The following is a 12,279-nucleotide window of genomic DNA, read 5'->3' as shown; positions in this document are numbered from 1 at the left end:
GTCCGTCGTGTATAGCCCTGTCGTTAATATTAACGACGGGAAATAGAGTGGTAAGTTGAATTAGAATTGCGAGGGACTTGAGACAATTTTTGTCGTCGTTAATATTAGGACACTTGAAACCGTCGCAAATTAAATTTTGTGTTGTACTCAATGTTTTCATAACTAGAACTCGTCCAACCGTCGTGAATTTGTGTCCTAACTTTAGGACGTGCATTTCCGTCACCATTTCATTTTAGGGAAATCAATTAATGACCCGGTTCCCCGTCGTATTTGTTTAAAGTAATTTTTTTTTGATATACAATTTGTTTTCCCCTTGCTAAATGATATCTAATTTGAGGTTCTCAATTAATAAAATCAATTACACAAGCACCATACTAAAACAACCTATTTCAAAAATTGATATATAATACATTGAAAATTTCCAAAAGTTACAATGTTTTCAAGCTTTTTGATTGCCAACAACTATATATACAACTCATGTATAAACAATCAATGACACTGTTACATATAGCTGAACTGAGTTGAGATCACAAGATAGGCTTAGGCCACTTCATGTTGACAAAATCAAACAAATGAAGATAAAATCAACCTGGTGATCTGCATCCTTCCAAAGTGTTAGTCTCTCTTTGTTCCAAAGAAGACCGAAATAAGGTATCTGAAATACACAAGGCGTAATATGCTATACTACGATGAAAAATGAGTAATTGATGATTTCTTGTGGTCTTTGTGCTCCTAGCTTGAACATGTAGATGAAATCATATTATTAGTTATATAAACTCAAGGCATCAATAGGTGAAACATCTGTGTGCATGAAAAGAATACCAAGTCAAATAGGGCAAAAAGTACTACCAAAATTATTTCTAATTTTCTACAAAGCGATAAATGCATCTACACTTTAAGGATATCTAACTTTACAAGGAGTCATTAATAACATATGAAAGGAAAGTTCAAAAAAAAAAGAGAGAACTGTCTCCGGTGTGGAGTTATATTATAAGTATCCCTCAAAGAAGGCACCCATGCACCCCATGTATAATGTAATGATTTCGAGCACTCATTTCAGTAATGGATGCTCATTTCAAGAATGGATGGAAAATAATACAAGGAAGAAAAAAAAAAAACCATAAAACAAAGACAATGTGAGTTCTTTGAAGTGATTCCTATCAAGATTACCATTTTGTATGCACAATAACCAATTGAGGAAAAAGAAATGTGAGACACCCCTCTTACCAAGATTCTAAGGAATACATCACCCAGATGCCAAAGACTACATCATGATAGCAAAGACAAGGGGACCGTTATCGATACTTAGTAGAAGAATGCATTCCTAAAGGGACTGCTGTTGGCTACTTACTACCATGGTATACTAAATGGACAAAATCACAATAATGGATAATCTATTTGGTGATTTGCCAATACTCTGAATCTTTCCCGAGCAATCACATTCACCAAGATAAAAAATATTATTACAATGCTTTATGGCATGTAGCCGGGGCTTTGTAAGATCCACGGCCACCAAAGATGTTTAAGTTTTATATGGGATTTTCCTACCAATTTATCAGTTAAGGACTTTGTAGGGTTTCATTAGGAAAATAATATAGTAAGATGTAAAACTTTTGGAGTGGGTGGTGTGTATTGAGAACCTGGGATAGCTAGAAATTAAAATCTGACATTTTGTGCGTTCCTCTTTCTAGTACTTAGTAGAATCTCTTGCCCCCTTAGCCAAAAAAGATTCAATAGAAAAGTTTTGGTCTACCATTGGAACAACGCCATGACTAAACAAAGTCGACTATCTACACGTTGATCTCAAAATTACATGTCAACTATTTATAGTACCGCCTACTCGGATCTTAACTCTCATCTCCTACATACTTGCAACTAAATCTTGGATTTATAAGGATGAGCAACTACATTAATTCTAAATGAAAAATATCCCATTTGAATCATACTTCATGGTGCTCAAATGGTTTTGAGAAGGGAAAAATGAGTTGAGAACACACGAATATCCCGAGTCATCTGAGAGATCGGTAAAATAAGCGAGGATTCCAATCCAAAATAAAGGTAGGAAAACCTTATCCATTTCATCTAAAACATACAAAGAAATTCCCCATACAAACTCAAACAAAATCAAGAAGTAGATGACCAACCCGCCTCTGCCGTTCAAATATAAGATCCAAATAAATCTCAAGCACATCCAACATTTCATTGAAGGTAACTTTCCCATTGCAATTCAGATCATAAACCTTGAAAATAACTATAACAAACAATTGTTAGAAAACAATAAAATCTCTTCAACTTAAACCAAACACGAGCACTTAACTTTGAGCTGTTACCTGGCCCGGACCGAAGTTTCAACTATCAACTTAACTAATTTATATCAAAGATTGCATCTAACTTACTTTGAGCATAAGTAAAGGCTAGTGGGAGACTGTAACTCAGCAAGATTCAAGCAGCAAGAAGCTTTTGTATGTCCTTCTGCAACACCAAAAGAAATGCATTAGTCATAAAAATGAATATGGGTATATAGCATGCGCTATTTTTCTCTTTTTATTAATTTTACTACTCAATAATGTAAGAACTTGAAAACACCCTGTCCACAAACATTCCACTTAGATGCAAGCTGGTACAGTGAGGTACTAATGAACAACAAATGTTAGAACTTAGATTTGGCCAGCTCTATGGACCTAAGTACGACATAAAGAGTAAACAAGGTTCTACATTTCGGTTATGCAAGGTTTAAGCCTCCTGCCTCCTATGTCCTATCTGTCACTCACCGGTGGCGGCTCAAAAGTGCAAATATGCTTTTAGGAATATTTTGCCTTTCAGAATAAATCTTAACAGTTATGTTGAACGATTCTGAGAACAAAAGCGAAAAAGATAAAAATATAAAAAATAAAACACCGATAAAAAAATTGTTAATCATTCAAGTATGTGTTCTTGATTATTGACTTCTTACAGAGTTTTCTTCTACCTCTGAGCTTAGAATCACTAGGATATTAACATGTTGCCGATTAAGATGTCCCAAGAGAGATTGAAGCTCTAATGCTCCACGGAAGCTTCGAAATACCGGCTTAGCTTGTTTTGGAAAACCCGGGTCATCAACTCCCTTATCCTTTGTATTCAAATCGATAGTTTAGTAACAAATTCAGTTTTACTAAGAACACAGACAAATTCACTTCTCATCTTCTCTATTATGCGTACTCGTACTTTCGAAGTTACTTCAGTTGGCGAATACATGTTATACTCGCTATAGTGTTATATTATAAGTGGTATGTTGTGCATAATAGGAGTAAGCGTATGAACAACTTGAAAACATTTAATGTATTATAGTCAATTGAGTCGCTTTAAAAAAGAAAGGGTCTTGCAACAGCAGAACATGGTTTAGAAAATATTATTGCGACAACTTGGTCTTTGCAACCGAAAGCCGAATGACAGTATTCACAGATTAAATTAAATGCATCATGTTTCTACCAGCCCTAGCATACATAGTCTTAAGAATGTCAATCAAGACCTCTTGATTCTTGAAATGCTCTTTAAGAGTAACATGAACGTACCTCAATTTGGAAAGGAGAGGTCGTGGGAGGGTATCTTTCCACAACCTTACCATTTTTGTCAACCAAGAATTTCTCAAAATTCCATTTGATCAGTCACCCGAAACCCTCCTGCACTAGACTTCGAGAACCGATAGGACTGGAGCAAGCCTTGGTCCGTTCACATCAACCTATAAAATTTAAAGAACACTAAGCAAGTCTGTTCAATGAGTGTTTGCATGGGAATCGTTAGCAATTGACACACCTTGTCAAAAATAGGGAACTCTGCTTTACATCTTGTACAAGCAAACTGCTTAATCTCTGAATTTGAACCAGGGCTCGACCACCTCGAACCGGTTGCAAGGAAAAGCCAGAATCTCAAGTCCTGCATATGTAAAGGTAGATTTTGAGACAAACCAGAAATGCAAAACTAGAGAGAGAGAGAGATCAAATTTAGAATACGAGTAAAAGAAATTAGGGGTTTGACTTAATTACCTGGCATAAGGAGTCATCTTCATGTGACAACTAAGAGAGTAACTTTTGCTAATATATAGATTCCTCTTTCCTACTTTTATATGTACTATTAAGATAGTTGTTTACCAAAAGCGTGAAGGAGGATTGCAGTTTATGTCGGATATTGATAAATTGATCAAGATACACTGTCCAAATCCAAGTCACATTACGATTATGCGTGTGTCCGACACGGCGACCTATATGAAGTGGGATACAGAGACGCAACTAATTAAAAAAAAACACTATTACTTTTCTTTAGTTGAAACTTGAAAGTGTCATATCACGGAGTTGTAACTATGTTAATAGATAATTTTCTTGGTCTTTTAGGGTATAGAAGAGACCCTAATTTAAAATTGTATGCACAATGTGTCCATGTGTCTCCGACCGCGAGTGTCCGTATTGATTTTCTTAAGAATATGAAGTGTCCATGGTACTTAGGTCCAAATTGAAGGATTAGGGATAAAGTGAGTATTAAGTAGACCATATTCATTCTCAGAGGTAGCGTCATGGACATGTTGCATTAGCCTACTTAAATTTTCATAAGAACAACTGGAAGGAATATCTATCGATCAAAAAAAGTTTTTGATTGATGATGTGTTACATTCAATACGTAAATAAGTCATAGTTGTAGTCCATAACTTCTTTCCTTCAGAGACTCCTGAACCCGGATCTCCATCCATTTGTTAACAAATTTAATATGATTTATCTAAAATTAGTATCAGAAATTTACACTTAGACATAGGTATCTAAACCATAGAACAAAATGATCTCTACTTTGGAACTTTGGAAACACAGAATCAATCCCAGTGGAACTTTGCAAGAATTTGGTATTTCAGCCACTTTGTAAACTCTTCTGATTTCAATTTGTAATGATTCTGATGTTTTTTTTTTGAATGGGCTGAATTTCGAAGGGCTGAAGAACCAATTTGGCACATAGCAGAATATCAATGTCGAAAATTTCTGGTTTGTCCAAGGAATTCAGAAAACATTTGAAAGCCGATGGAAAACTTACTTACTTTTGGCATGATCAACACACCAACAAGGGCATTCTGAAAATTGAAGTTAAATACATCACATGGATATAAGAAGGATGTACTGTCAATGTAGTGTTACAAACTAACCAGTGGAAGCACTCACCTAGTACAGAATGAAGTGATAGAGACTAATATCAATAACTTTGAAGAAGAAAGATACTGTTATTTGGACCATTAATCCTAAGGGGCATTTTCAAGACAGCTTATGAGGCACTAAAGAGAAGAGTGGATAAGTTTGAGCGGAAAACAATCTTGTGGCGCAAATATCAAATTCCTAAAAGATTTAACTTATCACTTGGCTGGCTGCTATGGGTAATGGGCAAGTTAGCCACTCGAGATAAAATGATGAGACAAGGAATCACAAATACTTCAATCTTGTCGCTCCAAGGCATTGTCAAGGCCAATCTAGTATAGTGAGGGGGAGATGGCAACACAACAGAGATTGCTATAGGCAGATGGCCAACCTTGTTGTGGTAGTTACGCCACTCCTCAAGAACACCATTGGCATCTATATTTTGACTCTAAACACTTAAAAGGTGTATGGAAAGAAGTCTTTAGCTGGTGTGGTACTAATAGAAGTCCTCGAACGCCGTGAAAGAATGGGCATGGATCAGCAGGAATCTACAACTTGGGGACTTGCTTGACGATGTTAGAAGAGTTTCTTTTGTGATATTCTGTATGAACTTTGGAAAATGAGGAACAACAGACTCTTCTCTAATATTATGCTACTTAAAACAGATAGCATACAGGGGCAGTTAATGAAGTCAAATTAAGATTCTAATCGGCTCCAATTCAAGTATTGAAGACAACCTGAGTAATAAAGGTATAGATACTAAACTGAACTTCAAGATCACATACAAAGAACCATAAGCATTTTATTTCTCATGGAAGCCTCCTAGACAAGATTTTATGATGCTAAACACATGGAATATCAACAGATGAAAGGGGAGGGATGTTGTCTTTGGAATAATAAGGTACCACACAAAAGCACTTTTCATGGGCATATATCTGTTGTCCTAAGGGAAAACAATTGGTTATGTGGGGCTTTAGGCTATAGTACAATTAACAAATTCAGCAGGCAATGATAAAGATTCAAGTTGGTCAACCAAATCAGTTCCTTATCTAGCAGCTTGGGCGATTAATTGAGTTAACACACCTAGCTAAGTGTAGAACCATTTATGACTTATTCATGTATTCATTGTTTTGCAATCCATATATTTTCTTCTCATAGATGTGCTTAATTGAAAATCTTTAAATATTTTACTGACCTTGAGTTTTGTACTTCTCATAGATGTGCGAGAGTTCACTATAATTCGAGGATGTCAACCCACTGACATTCAAAAATGAAATTCTACAAGAAGAACACTAACTTCTCAAAATAAACAACATTAAAGACTTGATTCGAAGATAAAATACCATTTGGATGCAACATTGACAATCAAAAGAGCTTTCCTATAAAATTTACTTAAAAAAGAAACATCCTTTCCATCAATATCCTGCAACACAAAGTTTTCATTACACCTTTATAATCACTTTACTTAATACCATATTATGAAAAAAGAGGATAAGATATTAAGATTACCTTGACAAGTGAAGTCATGGATACTTTTCTCATTGCAGCTCTCTAGCAAAAGCAATACCAGCTGTAGTACTAGGAGTTTTTAATACAAAAGAAGGAAACTTTAGAGATTGAAGAGAGAAGCCATTGTGCAGAAAAGTGGATGTTAAAGACCCAAGTGAAGAAGTTTTGTTGGAAATATTGAAAACCATTGAAGAAGGTGGGTTTTGAGTGATATTGAGTAAAGGGGTTGAAGTTGAGAAGATTCTAGAGAAGCCCTAGTAACTTTAAATTCATGTTCTATGAACCAAAATACAAAACAAGGGAATACAATCAACTTGATACAAAAACATCGGTATACACAAAATATTATGGGTAGCCATTTAATACATAACTAATAAGACTTGTATGACTAGTGAAGCCCCAAAATACTCAAGCTCGACTAAAGCACACTCCAATATCTATCATATAATACCCGGGCTTGTGAGCTTGTCTTGGACACGACTAATTTCTTCCTCAAGTATATAGTCAAATCTATGTGCATCAAGATCTAAGACCAAGGGAGTTAGTTCTTCAAATAGATAGAATAAGGAAATTGATCGATGCTCTTAAATCACTTGTATTTCCAACTCTAGATGCAAACCTAGCACATATTACCATTGAACTATCCCACTTACTAAAGAGGCTTTGTTTTTTCTCAGTTTATAATGAGCACATAACATTCCAAAAACACACTTTTAAAACTGTTCTGTTACGAACTCACAATATAGCATGAAGAACCTAGAGTAATCCTACCGAATAACCGGTGCAACATATATTTTTCTTTGTTGAGCATTAGCATCATGATAACTGTAACTAGTCAGGACATATGAAGTATATAGTTCATACCAAGTCACAAAACCACCTCATGAGGTGAGATTACACTAATTTAATCTTCATCCAATATATCACAATCAACATTCCACCCCTTATTTCAGTATCAGTACATCAAAGAATTTCACATTATGCATATTCTTAATTCATGGAAAATTCAACCATTCATTACTTTTACACCCAATATAATGGTCTCAAATCCATACATCACTTCAAATACTCAAAAACATATTAAATAGTAACAAAACTAACATAAAAATCATATCTTTACCTTCTAGCAGGAAGTAGATCAACAATAGGGGAATAAGAATTAACCTTCGCAGATTTCAGAGCCTCAACAATGGCATCTTGAAAGAACTTCACTAGTTCTAAACCATGCAAAAACGTAAGGGTCACCATGATCCAATGGAATTAGTTTTTTAGCATTTGATGATGGAATTGGTTTTTTAGCTTCAACAGAGTTTCAAACTTTGCAACCAGGAAAAAAAAACTACTTGTAAGCTTGTTTCATCCATTTTTAATTTTAAGGAAAAAATAAAGTTCATTTGAGTAAAGAAGTGGGTAAATGCGATATACTTACAAAATCATACACAATTCAATCCACCCAGAAAATAAATAATAATCAACTAAATATTAGAACAAAGAGATTGGTTTCTGCATTTTAAATAATGAAGAAACATAAGAAATTGAGCAAATTATTAAAAAGAAAAACAATTGTGAAACCCCATGCCATATCAGAAATTAGGGGTTCAAAAATTAAGACATTAAACAAAATTGAAACTTGTTGAAAGAGAGAGGGAGAGGGGGTTACCAAAGCTCCAGAGAGATGGCTCTAGTTATTGCCGATCTTGAGACTGAGAGAGAGATAAAGCCATCAAAGCACTCCCACGAAAGCTTCACTCTTGCTGTCTTATTGCATTTTAGTCTTGGGTTTAGTGCAAATATTGGGCGGTCTTGTGAAAAAAACAAGGGGGAAACCAACTACGACGGTTTGTGAAAAAGTTAACAGACGCCTTGTCTCATCCTTAATCTGGGACAAAAAGCGAAGTCATTTTGCAAACTCAAGAAACCAATACGACGGGAAAAAAAGATTTAAGACAGTATTGTTTGTTCTTTATTGGAGACGGGGATAATAGTCCTAAGAGTGCGTCCTTTTTCATTGATTCTGGTGTAGTGACCCCCATGGTCTAAGGTAGTTCAAAACGGGTTGTCTACCAGTCCATAGTTCATAGGGTGTTTTGTCAACAGATTTTGAAAGAACTAGGTTAAGTATGTGCGCAGCCGTTAACAATGCATCACCCCAAAATGAGATGGGCAAGTTAGCCTGAGCCATCATAGATCTAACCATTTCCAGCAGGGTTCTATTCCTTCTCTTAGAGACACCATTCTACTGAGGGGTATAAGGAATAGTTAGCTGTCTAGCTATACCCTTATTTTCATAGAGTTCCTTAAACTCATCAGAAAGATACTCACGTCTGAGGTCAGTTCTTAAGGCCTTTATTGTCCTATCAAGTTGATTCTCAACAAGGTTCTTGTACTTTTTAAAACAATCCAAGGCGTCTGATTTGTGAGACATCAAGTACACGGTCCCATAACGTGTATAGTCATCTGTGAAGGTAATGAAACACAAAGCCCCATGCCTTGCTGTTACATTCATTGGTCTACAGATGTCAGAGTGAATAAGTTGTAAAGGATAAGTTGCTCTTTGGGCTTTCCCAAAAGGTTTCTTGGTGGCTTTTCCAGCAAGATAACTTTCACAAGTTTCCATTTTAACAGAGGTTAAGTTACCTAACAACCCTCCCCTTGCTAAGCGGTCTATCCTACTGTGTCCAATATGTCCTAGTCTAGCATGCCACAATTGGCAACCAACCATTTTAGACATAAAAACTTCAGTTTGTGCTAAGTGTAATGTCATAAAAGAATTCATTAAATAAGCATGACCTATCAAACTGTTATTTAATGCATTGTGCCTTAGTTTTCATATGACCGTTGATAGAAAACATACAATTTTATTTACATGCAATAGTAAAAATCCAGATTTAAATAATTACTGCATGGTAAAAATAAACATCCTAATGTCAATTTTTAATCATGGAAAAATAAAAAATTTGAAGGAAAAAAAATTTTCCATTAAAATAGCCAAATTATTTCCCATAAATAATTTACTTTGCAAAAAAAAAAAAAATAAGAAATTTCTAATTAATTTTAAACAACCTAATTATTTAAAAATTAATTAAAAGATTTTGAAAAAAACAGTTTTCCAAAAAAAATGTAGATCACAAGATCAAAACTACAAACAAAAGCATGCAAACTATGGAAAATCTGGCTCGATGCCAATGTAGGGTTTTTACCGATATCTCATGTATGATTCCTACGATATGTATAATTATATTATATCACATGCATAAAATAGCGCAGCGGAAACAGAAGATTGTACCTTAGTCACAGCTTTCAATTTGAAGTTCCAAGCTTTGATCTACAGGAGAAGATGATGTTCTTGGCACACTCAAGATCTTCTTCTTCTCAACTTAGCTGGAGTCAAGTTCCAACCACGAACGGGAAACAACCTTTGTTCACGAACCAAGAACCGACAATGGCTAGGGAGGTTACCACCTATGGAATCTCCACGTACAAATGACTAGTTTCTTCTTTAGAAAATGTTGGAGGCCACCATTAAAAGAGAGAACTTTTCTTTGTTGGGATGATCAATGTGTGAGGGGTGGGGGGTCTATTTATAGAGCTCTCCCACCTCCTCAATATTGGATAGGATAGAGTCCTATACTCATCTAATATCGATAGGATAGAGTCCTACACTCATCCTAATACATAGTGGTTATCCTTATCTTGGTGGTTTATCCTTATCCTGGTGGGCGTTTATCCAGCCTTATTTCCAACATGGATAATGTAGGGTTTACCGATATCTCATGTATGATTCCTACGATATGTATAATTACACTATATCACATGCATAAAATAGCGCAGCGGAAACAGAAGATCGTACCTTGGTCACAACTTTCAATTTGAAGTTCCAAGCTTTGATTTACATGAGAAGATGATGTTCTCGGCACACTCAAGATCTTATTCTTCTCAACTTAGCTGGAGTCAAGTTCCAACCACGAATGGGAAGCAACCTTTGTTCACGAACCAAGAACCGACAATGGCTAGAGAGGTTCCCACCTATGGAATCTCCACAAATTACTAACTTCTTCTCCTACATCGATTATGGGACGATGCTGAGGAACCAAATCCATATGATGTGTCATCAGGGTTTATTTTCCCACCTCACAAGGAAACAGAGGAAGTGGCTAGTAATTTTCAAATAGCGATAGTGATTTGTGAGGATGAGGATGACTCCCACAGGCACCGGGGCGTTTCTATGTTCATGGTTGACTGACTCTTTTTAGTTCCACATTGTTTTTGAAAGATAGAAAACTCCTTTGTGTAGAAACAATTTTATTAAATGGAAATTTAAGTAGTAGATTTTTTGCATATTTTAAGCTATTAATAGTCAAATGCATTGATTTTATTTAATGGCTAGAATCATGCTAGTAGATTATCATGATCATCTCATATGTGAAAATAAGATACTACGAATAAGAATCATCTCTTAAAATAAATCTAAGTAATCCACATTTTCACATATGAGATGATCATGATAATCTACTAGCATGATTCTAGCCATTAAATAAAATCAATGCATTTGACTATCAATAGCATAGAATATGCAAAAAATCTACTACTTAAATTTCCATTTAATAAAATTGTTTCTACACAAAGGAGTTTTCTATCTTTCAAAAACAATGTGGAACTAAAAAGAGTCATCCAACCATGAACATATAGAAACATCCCGGTGCCTGCCGGAGTCATCCTCATCCTCACAATCACTATCGGCTATTTGAAAATTACTAGCCACTTCCTCTCTGCTTTCCCTGTGGAGGTGGGGAAAATAAACCCCGATGACACATCATATGGAGTTGGTTCCTCAAAGATCGTCCCATAATCGATGTAGGAGAGATTTATGGTCGAGCCTCATTCCTATCCCGAATAGGATTTGGGCTCTTTGGTGTATATTCGGTGATGGTGGCTCTGTCTTTTTTATCTTATCGATTTCAAGGCGATGCGCAAAAACTCTCCTATATTGCTTTGCAGTCATGCGTTTCTTGGAAGCCCGTCTCCCAAGATCTGGTTCAATTTTCCTACAAGTCTCGAGTCTATGCGACTTAGGCATTGTGCCTTAATTTTCATATGACCGTTGATAGAAAACATACAATTTTATTTACATGCAATAGTAAAAATCCAGATTTAAATAATTACTGCATAGTAAAAATAAACATCCTAATGTCAATTTTTAATCGTGGAAAAATAAAAAAATTTAAAGGAAAAAAAATTTCCTAAAAAAAATTTCCACTAAAATAGCCAAATTATTTCCCATAAATAATTTATTTTGTAAAAAAAAAATTAAGCAATTTCTAATTAATTTTAAACAACCTAATTATTTAAAAATTAATTAAAAGATTTTGAAAAAAACAGTTTTCCAAAAAAAATGTAGATCACAATATCAAAACTACAAACAAAAGCATGCAAACCATGAAAAACCCGGCTCTGATACCAATGTAGGGTTTTTACCGATATCTCATGCATGATTCCTACGATATGTATAATTACACTATATCACATGCATAAAATAAGCGGTGAAAATGTAAAGATCGTGACTTTGGTCACAACTTTCAATTTGAAGTTCCAAGCTTTGATCTACGAGGAGAAGATGATATTC

The 12,279-nt window shown here is 35.1% G+C and overlaps 1 pseudogene across 1 annotated transcript; it reads right to left on the bottom strand.

Moving 5' to 3' along the window:
* Positions 1 to 2,183: 2,183 nt before the first annotated feature.
* LOC147499942 (phospholipid hydroperoxide glutathione peroxidase 1, chloroplastic-like) lies at positions 2,184 to 7,904 on the bottom strand (annotated as a pseudogene). The gene is made up of 7 exons (XR_015197047.1): positions 7,777 to 7,904; positions 6,491 to 6,595; positions 6,343 to 6,404; positions 3,793 to 3,912; positions 3,552 to 3,718; positions 2,397 to 2,472; positions 2,184 to 2,251 (listed from the first exon to the last, which is right to left on the bottom strand). The product of XR_015197047.1 is annotated as a phospholipid hydroperoxide glutathione peroxidase 1, chloroplastic-like (transcript).
* Positions 7,905 to 12,279: the final 4,375 nt, after the last annotated feature.

Source organism: Coptis chinensis, chromosome 5 (assembly GCF_015680905.1).
Source record: "Coptis chinensis isolate HL-2020 chromosome 5, ASM1568090v1, whole genome shotgun sequence".
NCBI classification, from domain to species: Eukaryota; Viridiplantae; Streptophyta; class Magnoliopsida; order Ranunculales; family Ranunculaceae; genus Coptis; species Coptis chinensis.
This window is presented reverse-complemented; position numbering and strand designations above follow the sequence as displayed.